Genomic DNA, 19,796 nt, shown 5'->3' on the forward strand with positions numbered 1-19,796 from the left:
TGTTTATGCTGAAATTACATGGAGATACTTCTTCAAATTAAGACGTCAATAGCTAAAGGTTAAATAACGAATTTTGGCACGTGCTTAAGTGATAAAAATCCCATGTTATGCACTGTAGGTGATATTTATCAGACATGATATTTTGATATAGAATTTATGATAAGATAAGATAAAAATCCAGACAATACCAATATGTCAACATCATCATAATCCAAAATCAAATGTCATAAAATAAGGGCAATATATGAACAAAGGAACGATTAACACGGACACTCCTGAAAAATTACAAAAAGACCAGATCTTCCGGAAAAGTAAGCGTCTCTTGCTTCTTCGACAAAACCCGCCATATAATGAAAGTTCTTAAAGTTTTAGATAATGGTTTAACATACGTTTATATAAAAAAAATAACATACACATCGTAGAACACTGTAGTGACAAGTTATATACAATCAGTGTAACTAGCACAATTTAATACTAGCATAGTGAGAAATGTCACATTTAATGCTAACTTATTATATTAGAACTTGTGAAGAATTAACGTGCAATTACACGTTAACAAGAAAATTTAATGTTTAACATGCACTAACTTAATTACGTTTGCAATGTTACGCGCCTTTTGTGATAAACACGTTAGCACCAGCTTGCATGATAAATATAAAATGCAGCACATCTGATCTTGACATAAATAACCCGAAACACATATTTTGCTTGGTAATATGATTTATGATGATATAATTAGCGTGTGCATGTTGCGTCCACAAAAATAGAACACATATGAATGTGAACGATATTACGAAACTAAGTCAGAAGTTGGCTGTGCAACAATTTGTTTATCAGATAATGACATAACCACTAAATTCATCAATCCTAGTACGGTAGCCATTAATTGTCTTATCTTATAATATACCTTTTCCATTTGAAATGTGAACGCCTTCTGTTAATTTGTTCGTTTATTTCATTACCAAAGGGCGGTATACTGTATCAAAGTGAGCTAGGAATGAAAGCTTTCTTGTATTTGTATTGTGTTGAGTAGTTTAGCTGGCACGAAAATAAATCTGTATAGACCAAGGAATGTTTTAATACCCGTGGTTCGAAAGCAATAACGACGTCCATGCAATTTAATTGACAAAACAGTTTCATGAAAAAGTCAGTTAAATCGAATTCGTGTTCCCTTATTGTACTTTTCACATGTTTACAACAACACCATGTACACTCTGCTTGAGTTATGTGATGGAACGAAAAGACATTGTTAAATGTGGTATGTGGAAAAACAAACATCCATTGATAGATACCCTGGCATCTCGCTGCTAATATCTCGACAGTGTACCAAAATGAGGTCACTAGCAAACGAGAACAAAAGCATCACTAGCACACGGTTAACGGACCTCAGCTGTGATAGCAAGCAATATTTTCGGTATCGATTTTCCAACGTCACGTTTTGGAAAAGGTCGAACATTGAGAGATAACATGCGTTTGAGTGGGAAGTGTGAACGGAAAGCCATGCGATCGAGGCATATGCCAGATTTTACATCTCCTACTTGAGCTGCAAAGCAACCTACTAGATGCAGTCAGTGCAAATATCTCTTTTAACAAATATAAACCATGCAGCTGTTTGCTGAACTTGATGGTATAGTTTATAAGTGGATATTGTGTATTGTGAGCGTGGCGTATTTTAGGAGAGTAAATTATCGTATGGTGGGTAGTGTGTCACAGAGAAATCAGCCCTGTTGGCGTTACATAGGAAAGTGGGTTTTTTTCTCTATATTTGTATAAAACTATGTGATCGATTCCAGTTAAAACAAGTTTGTAGCATAAGCTCAGATAGGAAATGTTTTCACTGATGTGATAATTTATTATTTCAATGAACACATAAAAAGATATAAAATATATATTGACCTTAATTAAACGGACAGCCGTAATTCGTTTATTTTGAAATTAGTCTACAACAGATTATTCATGTTATAATCAATTTCAATATGTGTGGGATATCGTTCCTCGTGGAGAAAACGTCAACATTTTCAAGACATGAAGCGATAGTTGAGAAATTCATGAAAACTGCAGAACTGCAGATATATTTTACGTTTTATTTTGTTTTTTACTTTGTGGTAGATTGTATTGCAAAGATTGACAAGTGAACGAAAGGATGAAATCTTGATAAGATTTTGAACTTGCTTTGTGTTCACTGAAGGAAGCATTAATGTGTCGTCTGCTCGAGATACATACCTCTTGGCAAAAATCCTGGTAAACACACAGTTTAGAGTCTGGTGACTCATACACATAAAAGCTCTCCTCTTGTGAATAATTAAATCAGCCGGGAGGGCTCGTTGTGCCTAATGAGTTTTCTACCACCATCAGTGCCCAAATCAAGGGCGTGACTGTTGCGGGTTTGACACTTAAGTGTTATTTGGTTCCTCGTATAGAAAAGTGGACCTAGCGAAGCGGTGAATATCGTTCAGCCAATGAAAACAATTATATGACGGCTTCAAGGCCGTTCACCACGGTTGTGAGTGAAGGATCACAGTGTATAGCTAAGTTAATAAACAAACACAACTCCCATGTAAACATGGTCGTGGAATACATCCTTCAGAAATAAGCAGCCAAATCTATAGTTCACAGTACACAGGGACAGCAAATTTCGACTTATTTTTGTAATACATGTATTGGCTGAAAGCTATACAGATATGAAAAACATCCTTTTTATGAAAAAAAATATGAGTTTTTTTTCTAAATTATCATCTATAAGAGAGTATAGAATTTTAATTCTGAATCTTCAATACCAACTCGATTTACCTTATATTCATTAACGTGTCTGACATGTCATTAGTTTCCTTAGCATTGCCTTCATTTAAACTATTCAAAAAATTAAAATGACAAGTACTCTTTATTAAGTACTTCCATCTTTTTTATCAAAATCATTATTACAATTCATAGACATAGCATATGTACTGAAGTTTAATTGAAAACCTCGAATATTTTATCATATTTCTATAGAATTTAATTAGAATTTTTATTGTGAAAACCTTAACATATTAAACTGTAAGAACTTTATTCATATGTGGGTTTAGTGCACCTCCACAACTACAGCTATATCTTAATATTTCATATCGAACAATTAAGAATCTTCATTCGATCTCTTTTCATTTTTTTCTATTGCATCGATCTCGATCACAGTCGCCTTCAAGCTTTCAAATTTTAGGCCCCTGACATCTCTGACAAGTCTCAGAAGGACACAACAGCTGTATGATGCAATTTAATTAATTGTTTGCCTGTCCATGTCTAATTCTTAATTTGTATTAAAAGGTGATACTAAATCATGTGTGTTTTGTACAATCATTTAGCACTTTATTTCCGATCCATAAAAATGAAACAGTCTTTTGAATAAGTTATATTCATTACTATGTTTTACACTGTTAAATTATTAATCAAGTTATGAATTTCTCTGGCAAAGTGCTATTTACTCATAAGTGTTTTGAACAGTTCATTTACCAGTAAGCTCACCATGGAATATAATGATACTCTTAATCAAATGAGTATTTAAACACTTATGTTTTTCAATAACAATGTATTTGAGTGAGGAAAGAATAATCAAAAAGATTATTTATTTAAGTAGATTTAGTACGTTCAGTATGAGAACAATACAAGTAGTTCACATAGACAATCAACGTTACCATGTGTGATGAAACAATAAGACATAAATGTAATTTCCATACAACCATACAACAGTATACAAGAGTAGAGAAACAATTATCTTGAATTATGTTTTCATTTTTATGAAATCAGAGAAAACTCGTCTCGAAGTTTTATTTCTTGCTGGTCAAGGATCGCAAATACCGATTTAATATAATCGTATATGAAATGAACAAATTAATACTTTTTAGTTCCTATATAATTGTATATATTTCACTTACTTTTGATATTTTGTTTTACAACTTTTACAACAAATTTTGGAGCATTTTAAGGTCAGGGTCTAATGTAATGGCCAAGTTATGATCATATTTAATTTCCTCTGAGGAAAACAGTCTGACCCCACATATATAGAAATACAAGGAAACGTTCATTATCTATCAAAATAGTCATCGTTATGGTATATGTATTTTATTGTGGTGAAATATGGTTATATGAAATTTCAAAACAACATTAGTTGGACGGCAAATCAGTAAATATAACATCAACATTCAAAGATACACCTGTATGACTACATTATCAAAATGTTTTTATAATCTTTATTATCAATCAAATCCTACCTGTGTGATAGCAATACATTAAAATGATAAGGAAAGGATCAAATACCAATGAATGAAAATAAATTAAACCTTTAAAGATAATTCAATATTAGTGCTTTATATGAATAACGTATGTGTTAATAATGCGTAGTTTTACGGTTCTGGATTTTTTTCCCTTACTTTTTTATCTTTTATGTCAAATCATTTTCCTTGGTTGCCTCGAATTTGAATTCGTTCATTGACTTATTTAGTTTACATATTTATCTATTTATTCCTTATTATCTTTATTCTTTAGTTACTGTAATGTCATTTGAAAAATATTTTAAAATAAAGTGTAAAATATGGTTGTTCACAACAGGGAAAAATCTTCGTGAACAACTACTATAGATTATGCTTAATTTTGCTAGCATACTTAAGCTTTGGTTATTATCAAAATTTTAGATTTTAAAACCTATAGCGTATCACAAAGAATATTTAACATAGCTTCGTTTCGTTTCCGATATATTTTTTTCTTCAAATGTACCACTTTATTGTATCTCTCCTTGTCGAAAACGGGTTTGTCTTTGACATCATTTTTTCTCTCTGTCTAATGCAATTTCCGTGTCATCAAATTACGAATATATGTGGACTTTTCGATGTAATATTTTCTTTTCCGATTTAATTATCTTTCTTCCAACGGAATTTGAAAAAGAATGTTAATATTCTGCAAACGATCAATGTTCGTACTAAGATTGACGGTGTATCATGTAAGCAATCAATAGCATGAAAATTTGGTGGTCCCTGCCTCATTCAGAGATTGTGACTATTCTTACAAGGCGGGAATGCTTAAACAACTGTTTATTTTATCAACATTTTATTCCGGTTACACAGGTTCCTTCTCATATGAGAAAATTGGCAAAAATATATTTTCTAATACAATAAGTTATATCTGTCAATTGTAATGTATGATAGTACTTGTCTTCTATGACATATTAAATAATGGTCCTTGACAGAAAGGAATTTGACAATTAACGTCCAAAGAAAGTTATACTTAATAGTTATTTTACACTTATACTCATATTCACAAATTTTCAACAGAAATACTGTATGCTTAATGCTATAACGTCCTAACGGTACATATACATTGAAACCCCAGAGAAAGATGAGAAGGCACTGATCATTTGTGATAAGATATGATAATAGATATACACTTTTGTATATTATACGTAAAATGATATGATGTCATTATATCTAACAAAATTCAAGTTCCATTTTTAGTTTAATTCAATACTTGGTTCGATTCTATGTAATTCTAATACTTTTATTTTCCAAAGGCATTTATCACTTGTGTCTTTTGTACAATATTTGATGTGCGAATACCTTTGTATCACTTATTCAATTAAAGAAATATCACTATTCATTGATTAATAAATGGTAAAAATACAAAGCTAAATTTAGATAATACACATTAGGTTAAATGTAGATTATTATTATTGATATCTTTCATTGTAGATTGTCTTTATTCACACAAAATTATATCACATTTAATCCTGATTTGTAGACACATTTGGATCTTCTAACAATAGTAGCTAGTATTATCTATTACTGTCACGCAAACAACAGCTCAGTGTATATATATTCTTATTTTTGATAAGTAGTTAACAATTTGTAGACATGATAATTAGATTGTGATAAGAATATTTGATACAAGTTTACATTTGGCAGAACATGGCCATGAAAAAAGACACGTAACCGAAATTTTCAGTTGTCATTGATTATTTTTCTTTCTTGTGACCTTGAAAAATTATTTATACATATGCTGACAATACTTTCATGATATAAATATGTTTAATCTATTAAATGTCTGTTTATACTATTTCGTCTATTGCTGTGATGTTATAAAAATGTGTATTTCATCATACAAATATTATTGGAAAATAATTCATGGCATTTGTGTGATATTAAAACAATGAAATATGTGTTTGTTTGTACGTAAATTGTCATATGTATCACTGCAGTATTTACATAAGCAAACCAGGAAATGTTCTTCATGGAGTGCATACAAAATGTGCTTTAAACTATTTATCAGTATGAAAACTTACACGTGTCAAGTAGGTCTGAACATTTCACCTGTGTAGGTCTCAGTAATATGTCTTTAAAAAACTAACTGTTGTTCATGTATATAGAAAACAACCAGTTACTTAGATAATTAATATAAAACTTACTCATTTATAATCACTATTGATGTTTATAGGACCTTAAGTGATATAAATCCAAAACCAATCAAAACCAAATAAAACTCAATAAATAAAAACAATGTAAAAACAAACAATTAAAATGCAGTCTCAGCTTTGATAATAAGGCAATCAACTAGAGTATAAAGGCCGAAACTTCGGGACTCAGATATGTTGTTTGGTAGCAACCATATAGCTGATCAAAATAGATTCAGTTCATAGAGTTCGTATTTGTGATAATGGCAGATACCTGTGGTTACTTGATTAATATAATGTCATAATATATGTCATTATCTTTACATCGTAATTAAAACTGTCATATTCAATTTCCTGTTGTAATTAACTGATTCGTGCCAAATTTCATTAATTGTTCAAATTTTGAAATATTATGTCGTAAAAATGATATGACACGTTACTTAAGTTATTTGGTTATGCATGTTGTAGTGAGTTTGTAAAGTACAAAATAATATCCATCTAATATATAGATTTAATTAAGAAATAGGGAAATGTCATGAAAGTGACAATGACATCACTAGAATGATGAATAAAATGTATCATAAATAAGATATTAATATGAATTTACAGTGTGTTTTCAACCAGAATTATGGTAATATTTTTAAGTATGTATTTTAATGGAAAACTTAAAAATCAAATTATTTTTTATATAATATAACAACAAGCAAAAATTGCAAAAACACATATTTATTTATCATTTTGTTTATATTACATATGTATATATTCACAATTTCGCCTTCCACGTGCCTCTTCAAATATACAATAACCTTGAATGGTTAGGAGAATTGTATACTGCGTAATACTGCATTTCCGACTGGGTGTCCATGACACGTATTAGCCTTGTCACACTATACATTTGATTTAAAATCTACAATAAACTTCACGTTAACGCTTGTATACAATAAGGAAATGCTCTGAACAACTCCGCGGCAATTGTACCCACCACACTGTACACAATGCACATCACTACTGACACAGTGAATGTGCCTGGGAAACGCGAGGTGCATGGGCAACTGTGGTTGTTCTGTATAATAGTATCCAGATATTGCAGCGAGGGTATTTTACGTCCAACCTCAGGAACTGCCCTTCCATCTACTGCATGCGTTGCTGCAAAAAGGCATTGGTATAATCCTTGAAAATAGATTCCTACATGTAGCTATAATTGGATAAGAACACACATGTGTTCACCAATTCACACACAAAACACACACATACATAGCCACACCACCAGTGCGGGCTCCCTGTCTAATGCTTAGGGCTGGCCATACCGGAATGCTGAGTTGACGTATGTAGGTCAAAAGAAACGAGTGCATTTGAGGGTCATATTTTTCTTGGAGGGGGTCATAGGGGAGTTGGCTGAGGGAATTTTATTACGGCCTATTTTTCTGTGTTTGTTTGGCTATGGCAAATTCTATTTCCGCTAGGCTTTATCGGTCATTATTTAGGTCAAAGTTGTGCTTATACGGCTTCTCTGACTAGCAGCCTATCGCGCGAGCTACTGTTTGGGATAAAACTGCGTATTGCAGTGGTGTAATGAGATAAAACTGTACAGTAGGAAATCAACCGTGATTTTATTGGACGTGTTTACGATTCGGAGGCACCATAGGGAAATATCTAAACGCAGAATCTCTTAAAAACACAATGTGTGCAAGCAATGAACAAAACTAGAAACACATCTGAATTTTTAGAAAAATCCTTTAGAGGATAAACATCAATTTAAGTAGATAACTGATTCCTAAGTAGATCGCAATATGATTTGAAGCAATGAGATGAAAAATATGATATACAGTTCAGAACAATTAAAAATTAGTTACTCTGAACAAATTATGTTAGCAGTTACTTATCGTATTTGATTAAGTGTACATTCATTTTATATCACAAGGTAAACATGCAATGCTTATATGAATGATATTGTTTTGGATATAAGAAACAACTTACAAATATTTCACAAAACAAGATATAATGAAACATTTGTTTCATTAAAATATTTAGATGTTACTGAATGATTTTTAATGAAAATATTTTTATAATAATTTAATTTGCAGATGTCTTGATAACGTACAAATATGCTATCTGTATTTGTACAATTGCAATATAAGTTTTCGTTATCAAGACATCTGCAAATTAAATTATTATAAAAATATACTCATTAAAGTATAGTAAAACCCAAAAGAAATGATGAATTAATTTGGAAATTTTTTTTATTTCTTCGTAATGAATATAATTTATTTCCATCAAAAGCTATAAATAACTGTTTTTCTACCACCTATATTACCTGCGGTGTACCTGTATTTGACAGACTTGTTTGTCAAACAGTATTATATCCATGTACCAAAGACAAACGTGCCGCCTTTGTGTTAGATATAACTGGTCTGATGTAATAAAGACAGGTAAATAATTACATAATAAATTCCCTCGAGGCTACAAGTAAAACTACACAGACATTTCTACATGTATATAATAGTCATTAATGTGTATGCATTACTTTCGATTTCTCTGACTGTACAAGTATGTTTTTAATCTTAAGTAAGCAATAGCCGAAGAAGGTATCGATTTGTTTAAGTGCTCTATACTTATATATCCAATCTACATACACTATGTATTTATATGGCTGTAAATGAACGAACAATTGAATAACACCTTTCAATACAAAAATATATATGTAGATACTATAGAGCCTCAAGAAAGAAACTACAGCACACACTTTTTCGACCCTCCGGAACTCGTCACTTTTATTAAGGGCATCAAATGTTGAAGCTTGGAGACAACTGAGGAAAATAAAACTTTATCAAACTCTAGGTGGAGAGGTTCTCCAGTCGCATAATCTATAAATAAAATGTATCGGTACTCAACAAACGCAATACTTTATATCTGTACTTTTATGCATTTTTACTTGATATGTGTGTGTGTGTTTAAATAGAACACTTTTCTGAATGATAATTACCTCTTATTAGGTAACAAATTTGGATTTTTCATTACATTTCCAAAACCTCTAAAATTTATTTATGAAATGTGTTCTATCACGGTACCAGATTTTATTAACATTTTATTAACACTGTTGGTGCAGAAACTTATAAAATCGAGTTGAAGCCTTTAACAACAAACTGCAGGAACCTAGAACATCAAGTTGAAGCCTTTAACATCGAGCTGCAGGAAACTAGAACATCGAGCTGAAGCCTTTAACATCGAGCTGCAGAAACCTATAACACTGAGCTGAAGCCTTTAACATTGAGCTGCTCAAAACCTCAATTGTGGAGCTGCAGACACCTAATACATCAAGCAAAATGCTGCGACATGCACAAAAAAACGATGTTAATGCATAATCATGTCTTTCAATTTCCATTCAGTATATCAATGTTATAAGTTGCCTTTTATAATATACAGTATTATTACTTATTATATATAGACGTATTACATATTATTCATACTATAAGTAATATTGTTAAATTATTGATTAGGTAGTATGTTCAAAACTCATCATTTATCATCTAGTTGCAGTGCTAATAACTTTCACCACTTGTCTGTAATGTATTATAAGGGAAAACGATTTATAGAACTTTCTATCATGTAACAATGTACTTGTGTCATTGAGGTGAAGTAGAATACCGTTTATACGTTGCTTGTGGTTCTTAAATGGTCAGCTGTGGCAACTGTCATATGTAACATAAAATATGAAACCGAATATGAAAAAATAATTAAGTGATATTTTACACATGTTGCAAGTTAAAACAATCTAGGATCGTCAGGCAGGCTCCACATGCATGTCTTTATTCCGGCAGACACTGAGAAATCAGGTCATGAAAAATTCGTAGGACAGGAGAGATATAAAAACTTTGACACACTGTGGTAATGCAGTTGATATGTGAAATATATTTAATGTATTTATGGATCAACTGTATTGTGCTGTGTCAAAATCTTTTTCTTTACAGATTTATGCACTGTTATCTAATTAAATATTCCCCTTTGTTCAAACATAAATGTAGTCGATAAAACCTTCCTAAAATGATAAAGAGTTTTTATCTCAATCATTGTGCTGCTTTACATAAACCGAATACTAGAAATGTGCAGTGAGCGTAATGTAAATAAGACAATTTGTATTCTGAACCCTTTGTTTGTTACATTTCTTGTCGCCCTATAAATTAACCATAATACATATATGAATCATGGAAAATGTACAACCTGCACAGTTATATCGCGGACACGATGAATATGCATTGCATTTGCATTAAGGCCATGTTGAATGAAGAAATATCTTATACATAGCATTCTACTGCTTACACGTTTACAATGCAGCACAAAAGTAACAGTTTACATGGGTTATCATTGTTGTCCAATAATCCTTAAAACACTAAGTAACAATGATTAATTCAAAACCCAAGCAAGTGAAAGACAGCATGACAACAGTAGAAATTAGCATTTATTCGCAGAAAACTATTCAGTAAGCCATGAGAACAGGGGAAACAATGAAACCAAACAAATATTCATTGAATACGACATAACTGTGTGCAATTATAATACTTAGTATTTAATACCAGACGTATCAATTTTACACGTAAATTGCTTTGAATGGATGCTGTGAAACTTCCGTATGTTGTTCAGTAAAGTAGTTACCAGTTACCAAGCAGATTCCAATTAAAAATGGTCCATGCTTTTAACGTGGCCAGAAATCCAACAAATGAATTACAGCTATCATAACTTACATGTTAAGATTATGTGTGTCTAGATGGTGTAGCTATGTTTCTTGCAACAAGTGAAAACGTTCGTATGCTATAAGACTCGAAATATCATTAATATAACACAAACATTTACATTTATAGCATACACATAAAAATTGATTATCACTTAATATATGAATTATACCTATAACTTATAGTTTTATATTATTACATATTAAACACATACATATTATCATATTTTTATAGATTATAACTACCAACGTAAGTTCATAACGATAAAGATATATTTATTGCATAACGTATTATATTTCCATAATATACGAAATTGGAACATTGTATATTGATACTATTTGTTTTTCAAAGAAAAAATAGAGGAAAAACATCACATGAAAAAATATTTCAAACCTATTGCATAAATCACTTATAACAATTTTATCTACATTCTAGTTTAGATACTGGTAATAAGTCTACTATTGCAGTAGGTAGGAAATCCCAATTGTCCAATCACTTGCTTCAACACTAATCACCTTCGAGTATAGACTCCATGTTAAATCCTTGTGGTAATGTATATATTAAGTTATGTTATATTGTTCACCATCTCTCTTAAAGTGCAATAATAATAATGCTGATCAACTTATCTTTTATCTATGAATGTTATGTTTATGTGTTGTTATTTATTCGTGTAAAATATGTTAATGAATATATGGTTTACAGGGTCATATTATAAACTAGTCTAAATATGTTACTTGTTTATATATTTATTTCTACTATTTATGTATAGTAATTGCATCAAAATATGAAAAACTAATGTTGTACATTTCCGTGATTATACACTATATATAAAATAAGATATTTTACAGCAAAAATAGCAAATGAAATTTACCAGTGTTAAAGAGATAACATTTTTTGCCAGATGTGAAAATACAAACTGAAGGAAAGTGGATTTTGCATTCAGCTCTAGCAGCTAAGCCATTTAAATCAAACAATAAGATTTAATTAAATTTCCTCATTCAGTCAATTTAGTACAGTCAGCTTGTCATCATCACTTACTTCATTTAGCATCATATATAAATCACCAGCAACATCAAAATATGTATTGACAAACGCTAAATATATAATTCATATTATATGACAGCATATTGTTATATTTATCCTGGATACTGCAAAAAGTTTGTTATTTTTGTGGTTGTCATTTTTCGTTTTTTCCAAGTATTTAATGAAACTGTTTTAAAATGGATAGCCTGAATACCTGAAATTGATACAGATAACAGTTGGCCATTTAATGACATCTGCAAAACACAAAATCATTTTTTACAAAATCTGCACAAATTTGAACCATCCAGAGAAAGCCACCTTTACAATATAGCAGATATATGATAGATATAACATTGTCTTCATTGTTATAAGATTTTTGTGTGAGTTTTTTTTTAAATTGGTCAGACATTGGTCACTTGATGATAATTACATATATAAGCATATCGAAATTACACAAACTTCTTCTATTCTATATTCACGTTTACACAACAGTATTAACTGTAGACAATGATTCTAAAATAGCAAAGATTGAACAAATGACATACTTGAACTTTCAATGAAGAATTCAGAATCAGGCATAGCAAGGTTGAATAATGAAATAAATTCCATCATTACGGATGTTTTGTCACTGCTGACAAGGGCCTAAATGGATAAATTCTAGAAGTCGGCTGAAGGAGATCCAACTTGGTCGAAATGAATGTCAGAACCAGATGGAGAGGTGCACTAACTCAATTTACCTTTATAAAAACACATTACACAATTATGGGAAAGCTAAATCGTCTCAATGAATAAACAACATTTTAATCCCAACTAAAAATTAACGGATGGAAATACAATAGCGAGAAATGATAAGAATGACGTGAATTTGATATCAACTATTATTTCTTTGGTCCGTAACATTACCGTGTAAACAAGCATTGACACGTAATAAGATAAGTTTGTTTAGATAAACTCACACGCTGGATGCCAAGACATAACCAAGTGATAATTCCTTAGCAAATCATACTGCTTTACAGATTTGTGAAATTTGGTTAACTCATTCATATTGTTCCGATTTTAAAATTTTTTTGGTATCATTTTTCTCCTTCAATAAGCTTTAATTCGCTTGCCATGTACAAATAACCACCGTACTGGAGAAATATGGTCACATAGACATTTTTCGCTTTGTGGTGAAGTTTCTCTGAGATTTCACTCGCGAATGTCATACCTTTAATTTGGTATATATTTTACCTTGGATTCTACACACTAACATATTCATGGGTGTTGGAAAATGTTTCTTGATTAAAATCATTTTAAAATCAATAAATTCCATATTATTGACGTCGATGTTTGTACAATACCAGGTTATAGAACATGGTTTTATGATCTTGTAACTCACTGCTGGCATAGTCGGCAAAGGCAGAGATCTGTATTAGCTTGTCAATAACAATGCTTGTTATAGGGTAATAACACCATTTATATTATCTTGTGAAGCTCTCGGAGCAGCAAATATTTTGTCATTATAACCACACTGGTTATGTCTTATGTCACGTAAACAAAGGATTTTATATCATTATGTAAAAATGTTGATTGTTTTTGTGACAAAGATTTGGATATATAGAGTAGATTTTCATATACCTCATTAGTGTTTATGATATACACATGTGCTTTACCTTCTTCTAAAAATTATCAAATATACGAATATAATGTCCTGTGTAGAATCATAGGGCTAGTACACCTCCCCATCTAAATTTTGATATTTCTTCCGATCACTGTTTTTTCCATAGTCGAATCCTAGTCTTGAAAATTTAGGTTCTTCGTATCATTGGCGAGTTCTTGAAGGATAAAACAGCTGTATGATGCAGTTTGTGTTACACAAGTAATACATATTGCCCGAGACACACCACTCGCCACACTGTGAGGTGCGAAACTGCAGGGTCTAAAGTTATTTTGAAAACTATCGAGATAAAAAGGCCTTTTTAAATCACCGATCAGCTTTTAATACGCCTATGGTCGCTATTTAGTTATAACAACACAAGTTTCCCGTTTAATTCTCAATTCGTAATGTTAGTCAACCATACTGTATAGTGCGTGTGTAAGGACGATGTGAGCACAGTTTTGCGTTGTGTGTTATTACAACTGTATCTTAAAAGGTGCTTTTCACTTTTTATGTCTTTTGTACAATCTTTAAGAACATAGAAATTGCTTGTTTTGACAAAGTATACTCAAGATAACTTCGTATAAAAACACATTATGATTACTGAAATAATTGAAAAATAAAGCATTTAATGTTTTGCGTATTGTTTTCATTGTTTCTTGTTGAATTATGGAGCCAGATCACCTCCTCCATCTTGACTTTATAATTTCTTTTGATCAAATTAAGTTTTGCTGGATCACCTAATAGTTTACAAAATTTAGTTCTTTAGCAACACTGACGAGTCCAGGAAGGACAAAACAGATGCACGGTGATGTTTAATTAATTACTTGACTTTAATATGTCTAATTCTAAATTCATACTCAAATTTGCTTTTCATATGTTTGTCTTTTGTCCAATCTTTTTAACAGTTATACATCGAAAAGTTTACATAAATATTTCACAGAAGAGAAAAGCCAGAAAGAACGTATAGTTTATAACTAAGGAAGTGTATACTGTATTTCGATAATTAAGAATACACTGTACAGTAAATATTTTCTTAGTTTGATATTTCGTTATTTTGGAGAATTTAATGAAATCGCGATATATGTATAATTTGAAAGTGTAAAGAAAAAGGGATAACAATCAGTTTTGCGAGGTCTGTGAAATGTATTTCATATAACCGCTGTAGAGCCGCGACATCACAAAACAGTTGTTCCTTTTTTCAGTGGATTTTGGTTTCATTTTTCTTTTTATAGCCAGCTCGTTTGTGGTCAGAACCTTGTTCTCATTTGAGAACGTGACATTACTTACTTGGATTGACCCAAGTATAGATTGCTAGTGTAGTCGATGAAAAAGAAGACGCTTACTTTTCTGGAACACCTGGTCTTATTCACCTTGTACTTTTCATGAGTCTCCGTGTATATCTTTCTTTTGTTCATATTTTGTCCTGTTTTATGGAAATTGGGTTTGAATTATGTTTATGTTGCCATGTTGTCAGAGAGAGTTTTAACATATAAACCAATGTCAAATTTCGGTGTATACAAGTATAAATACTTCATTTTATCTATCAAAAACCGATTGATTTCGAACTAAGCTTCGATAGGTTGATATTTTTAACGTCCGGGATATGAGAGATATTGTTTTATTCTTGCCTCTTTGGTTCGATGTGACTATCATTTCGGTGTCAGGGTCGAACCAGATCCTCATGGATAATTCAGGTTCTTTCAGACCCCGTCAGCTCGATGCAGGTTCATTAATGTTGATGTTAATGTTGTTATAAATATATCTTAAACATGGTTTAATCCAATAAAAAAAGGCTTTCCCTTACACAGGTCCTAGCTGAAATATAGAATTATTTTATGTAAAAATATAAGCAAATATATATTAAGTCTATGTTAACAAATATACGGCTTAGTTTGGCTTCAACATAGAAATTGCCAATAGTAATCAATGTACAAGCTGGCGGGATCCGTTGTAACTTTTCAGTTATTATACGGATTTATTTCTTGTCAACATCAACTCCATAAATACATTAAAAATGACGTAGTAGTCGTGACAGTATGAAAATTGTCTCAAATATTATTTTAACCTACATTTTAAATATAAGTATATCAAATGTAAACATTTATAAAATCACATACCTAAATAATATCTTCTTGTAGACGACTGATTTTAATAGATTTTAATAGTTTAATTATTAATTCAATAATTAATTCAATAATTTCAATGTTAATTCGGTTAATTATTAAGTTTTTCCAATTAACATCATGATGAAATTCCAAAACAGAGTAATTGTGTTGTTACAGTATCACGTAGTAAATTGTTGCAGTTTATAGAATAAACAAAGTTTCCTTAGTTGACAAAATAGTCTTAATCATTAGAGTCGGTATCGCTTCGCATTTTATTGGTGCCGTTCACTAAATATTTTGTTTTGTCTGTTTCCACAATTTCTTACCGTAAATATCATATTAAACATCTCTGGTACATATTCGATGGTCTAGATGGTTATTATGACGCTGGACAGGACGAAGAACGAATTTTCTCTCAAATAAGATAAGACCTGAATTTAGGTAACCTGGAAAACTTATCGTATGAGATTTGGCTGCGAAGAACATAACATATTTAAGTGAATAGTGCCTTTCCATACAAAGATTACAGAAAAGACACAAGTGTATAACACCTTCTTATAAAAATCTAAAATTAGACAAAATTTAGAGAAATTACGAAATAAACTACATCATACAGCTGTTTCATCCTTCTAGCATATGCTGGTGATGCTAGGGCCTAATTTGTTGAAACCAGGGAGACGATATTAAAAGTGACATCTTAGAAAAAGAAGCAGTTTGTAATAGTGTTATCGATAAATAGAATTTATTTATTTATATTTAAGTATTGGGTAATTTAACGCTTGTTAATTTCGTTTAGTTGTAATATTTAAGATTGATATCTACTCTGAAATATGAGAAATACAGATGTAAAGAGATGTGTTATGTAAATTCAGAGGTTGGTCACTCTCTGTCGATATGCCAGACAGATAAAGACAGATTCAAACGAAATAGAAAATGTATTTTGTTTTATTATTATTGAGATGTGATCTTTAATATGGATGTCGCTTTTGTAATCAATGCTGATAAGTATGTTTTAGCAGTGTGAACAGTTTTCATCAGTTCAAATATATTGCAGATAAATCTCGGCTCAAAGTTTTAATCAACAAGTAACTTTTAATAGTATGTAAAACTTGTAAATAAACTTGTCCACTTACCATTTCAATAACATGAAATAGTCTTACCTTATTATCTTCTAGTGTCCTGTATTTTAAACTACATTTTTTTAGTATAAAATAATTTCTAAATAAGACAAAACTGACTTGACGTTTATCTTTTTCAAGGAAACTTTTTAATGTTTTTTATTTGTATTCGTTTTACACAAATAAATGAATTAGTTAATTGGTCGATTGATTTTTGATCTTTACATGATTACGCACACAGTGCACTTTAAATTCCATGATGATAGTACTTTTTTATTGTGTCGTATAGTTGTTGTTGTTGTTGCTGTTGTTACTGTTTTAAACATTAGAAAATGACATTGATATCTTTTTAAATAAAAAAACATATTTTTAAATCTAAAATGCAGCAATTCTGAAAAAATCAAAGCGACTAGATTGCTTATAAAATCATTACGTTTTCGTATGATGTCATGAATCTGCATATGGTACAAGATGAAAAACTATTCCAAACGACTATATGACCCTTACGGTTTCAATTAGTTTAGTTTAAACATATGTTATTGACATATGATATGACTATAGTGATTAGTAAGTAAGTTTTACCAACTTATAAATGACTTCTTCAAATATCATACATAACATATTTACTATTGAGGTCACGTGATAGAATGAACGATAAATACACATTAACAATCAAACACATTGATGAAATATATGGCAGTGAAATCAAGGATGCGATATCACATGGTGCTGCTGTCCTAGCCTTTTATTCGTCAATATACCTCCAAGCAGAAATTAATAGATTTAATAGAACATGTGTTAGACTAATTTACTGGTCTCCAATAAAATCAATAAATCAATAAATCCCGATAAGGTAATTGGAATAAGCCTTTTATGAAGATTGGGTTTTATATTGAAAGAAAATATTACGTCAGATTCAGTTAACTTGATCTAATTTAGTTAATAACACTTTAATCACGTTAACAATGTAATTATCCGGTTCTAAAACCTCTAATATTTTTAAAAAATAATTTCCTGTTAACATTTAAAATCTTATATTTTTATATTTTAACTAAAATATGAAGAATATGAATTGAAAAAATTAACTTTAAACGATTTTTGTACTTACAAATATTTCAACAGTACAAACTATAAAATATCTAACTGATGACACCAGAAACAATTCTCCACAATGTTGATAAGTAATGAGTAAAAAATTTAGTACTGCTATATAAAAACTGCTTGAGTCCTTGTTTTATATTTAGAATGAGCTTTATTATATTCCATCATGTGATATTTTCAATACGATAAATATAAGTCATATCATATTGGAACAGGATACGGAAATAAATCATTGACTTATACAAATCCGTTTCCTGGAGTTCGTAATTAATTAATTGTTTTATAATTTTTGTCGCCAACTAAACGTAATCGGCTAGTTCAGGATTCTGTGCAGGTAACAAATATAGAATTACAACAGAAACACCTTACTGACAGTGATATGTATCTGTAATTCTATCATATATATTTCAGTATCATATATATTTCATTGTCATCACATGATTCATTAACAAATTGATATCTTAGTATTCATTAAGGAGAGAAATTGGCGAGTTGAAATAACGTCGAATTCGTTTCATGCGTAAACAATATTTTTAACTTCATGAATGTTATTTGTTAGGGAAATATATAATTATGTATAATTAAGTTATTGAAATTAAATACTGATTTAATTTGGAAACATTAACTGCATGATACTATTTTAGTAAAATAAATTGTAAATTGTTTTTAATCTAAATAATTATATTGTTTATAAATTTAATTTTTTAAAAAATCAGCTTGTAGTTTATTAAAACTTGGCTTTTATCAAAAAAGAATAGATTGTAATTAAATACATATATTTATAACTTTGTATATGTAAATATTTACCTATATTTAAAATATTCTCCGGCAAGGTGTACGTAGCATTATAGCGTGTCACTTCACATTAACGACTTTTGGGCGGAGACTCTGGGGTCACGTGTCAAATACGAAATGAGACCTTGTTGTAGATTGCGTACGCAGTACTCGACCTCACACGGGGTCGAGGACCGCACTCTTTCGTCCGGTGAGACCCTTGATTACCATACACCGTTTGTAGGTCAGACTAAACGGTTGTTCATTGATACATGAACGACATACATCATAACCTACCGCTGTTACACTTAATCAGGTGAATCGTGCAGCGTGGAAAGCAGGGCTTTGGGTCAACTAGACTGTAACTAACACCGGCATATCGACGTTTAGACTCGGAAGAACAGGTCGGGTCACGAGATGTAACTCAACATTTGTGTCAAATTTTAGTTAGGATATTGTAGCAGAGATGTACATAATTTGCTTTCGTCTCTGATTTTACCAAAGAGGTAAAAATTACTTGAGAATTTTAATTCAAAACAGACCATTATTTTAAATGTCGATAATAGCTCAATATGCCTTACCCATCTCCCACCCAAACCCAGCTGTATGAATTCATTTTCCGCGATTTAACCGAATTTTGACAATAGCAGCCCCTTAGCCTCAATATTTTGAAGGATTACTCCATATCCCCTTACCCTCTATTGACCCGAACCCTGGCGCGCGCACACACACACACACACACATTTTGATTGAACCCCAAGATGTAACAGTTAAATATGTATATATATAATGCGGTTCCGTAATATATCTCTGAAGGTCTCAGGGAACAATGGTTGCAGATTCGCATCTTGCCTTTGCATATTGTCCGTGATTCCAACACCGTAAGGATTGCACTTA

At 31.0% G+C, this 19,796-nt stretch overlaps 1 long non-coding RNA gene across 1 annotated transcript in view; it reads right to left on the reverse strand.

Annotated features, from left to right (window-relative positions):
- LOC132546607 (uncharacterized) overlaps positions 1-2,461 on the reverse strand; it is a 123,717-nt gene extending 121,256 nt beyond the window's left edge. Inside the window, exon 1 of the long non-coding RNA XR_009554065.1 lies at positions 2,224-2,461. This is a non-coding gene — a long non-coding RNA (uncharacterized LOC132546607). The remainder of the gene's footprint in view (positions 1-2,223) is intronic.
- Positions 2,462-19,796: the final 17,335 nt, after the last annotated feature.

This window comes from Ylistrum balloti, unplaced genomic scaffold, assembly GCF_031769215.1.
Source record: "Ylistrum balloti isolate Yb309-2 unplaced genomic scaffold, AGI_CSIRO_Ybal_v1 Utg369898, whole genome shotgun sequence".
Classification (NCBI taxonomy): Eukaryota; Metazoa; Mollusca; class Bivalvia; order Pectinida; family Pectinidae; genus Ylistrum; species Ylistrum balloti.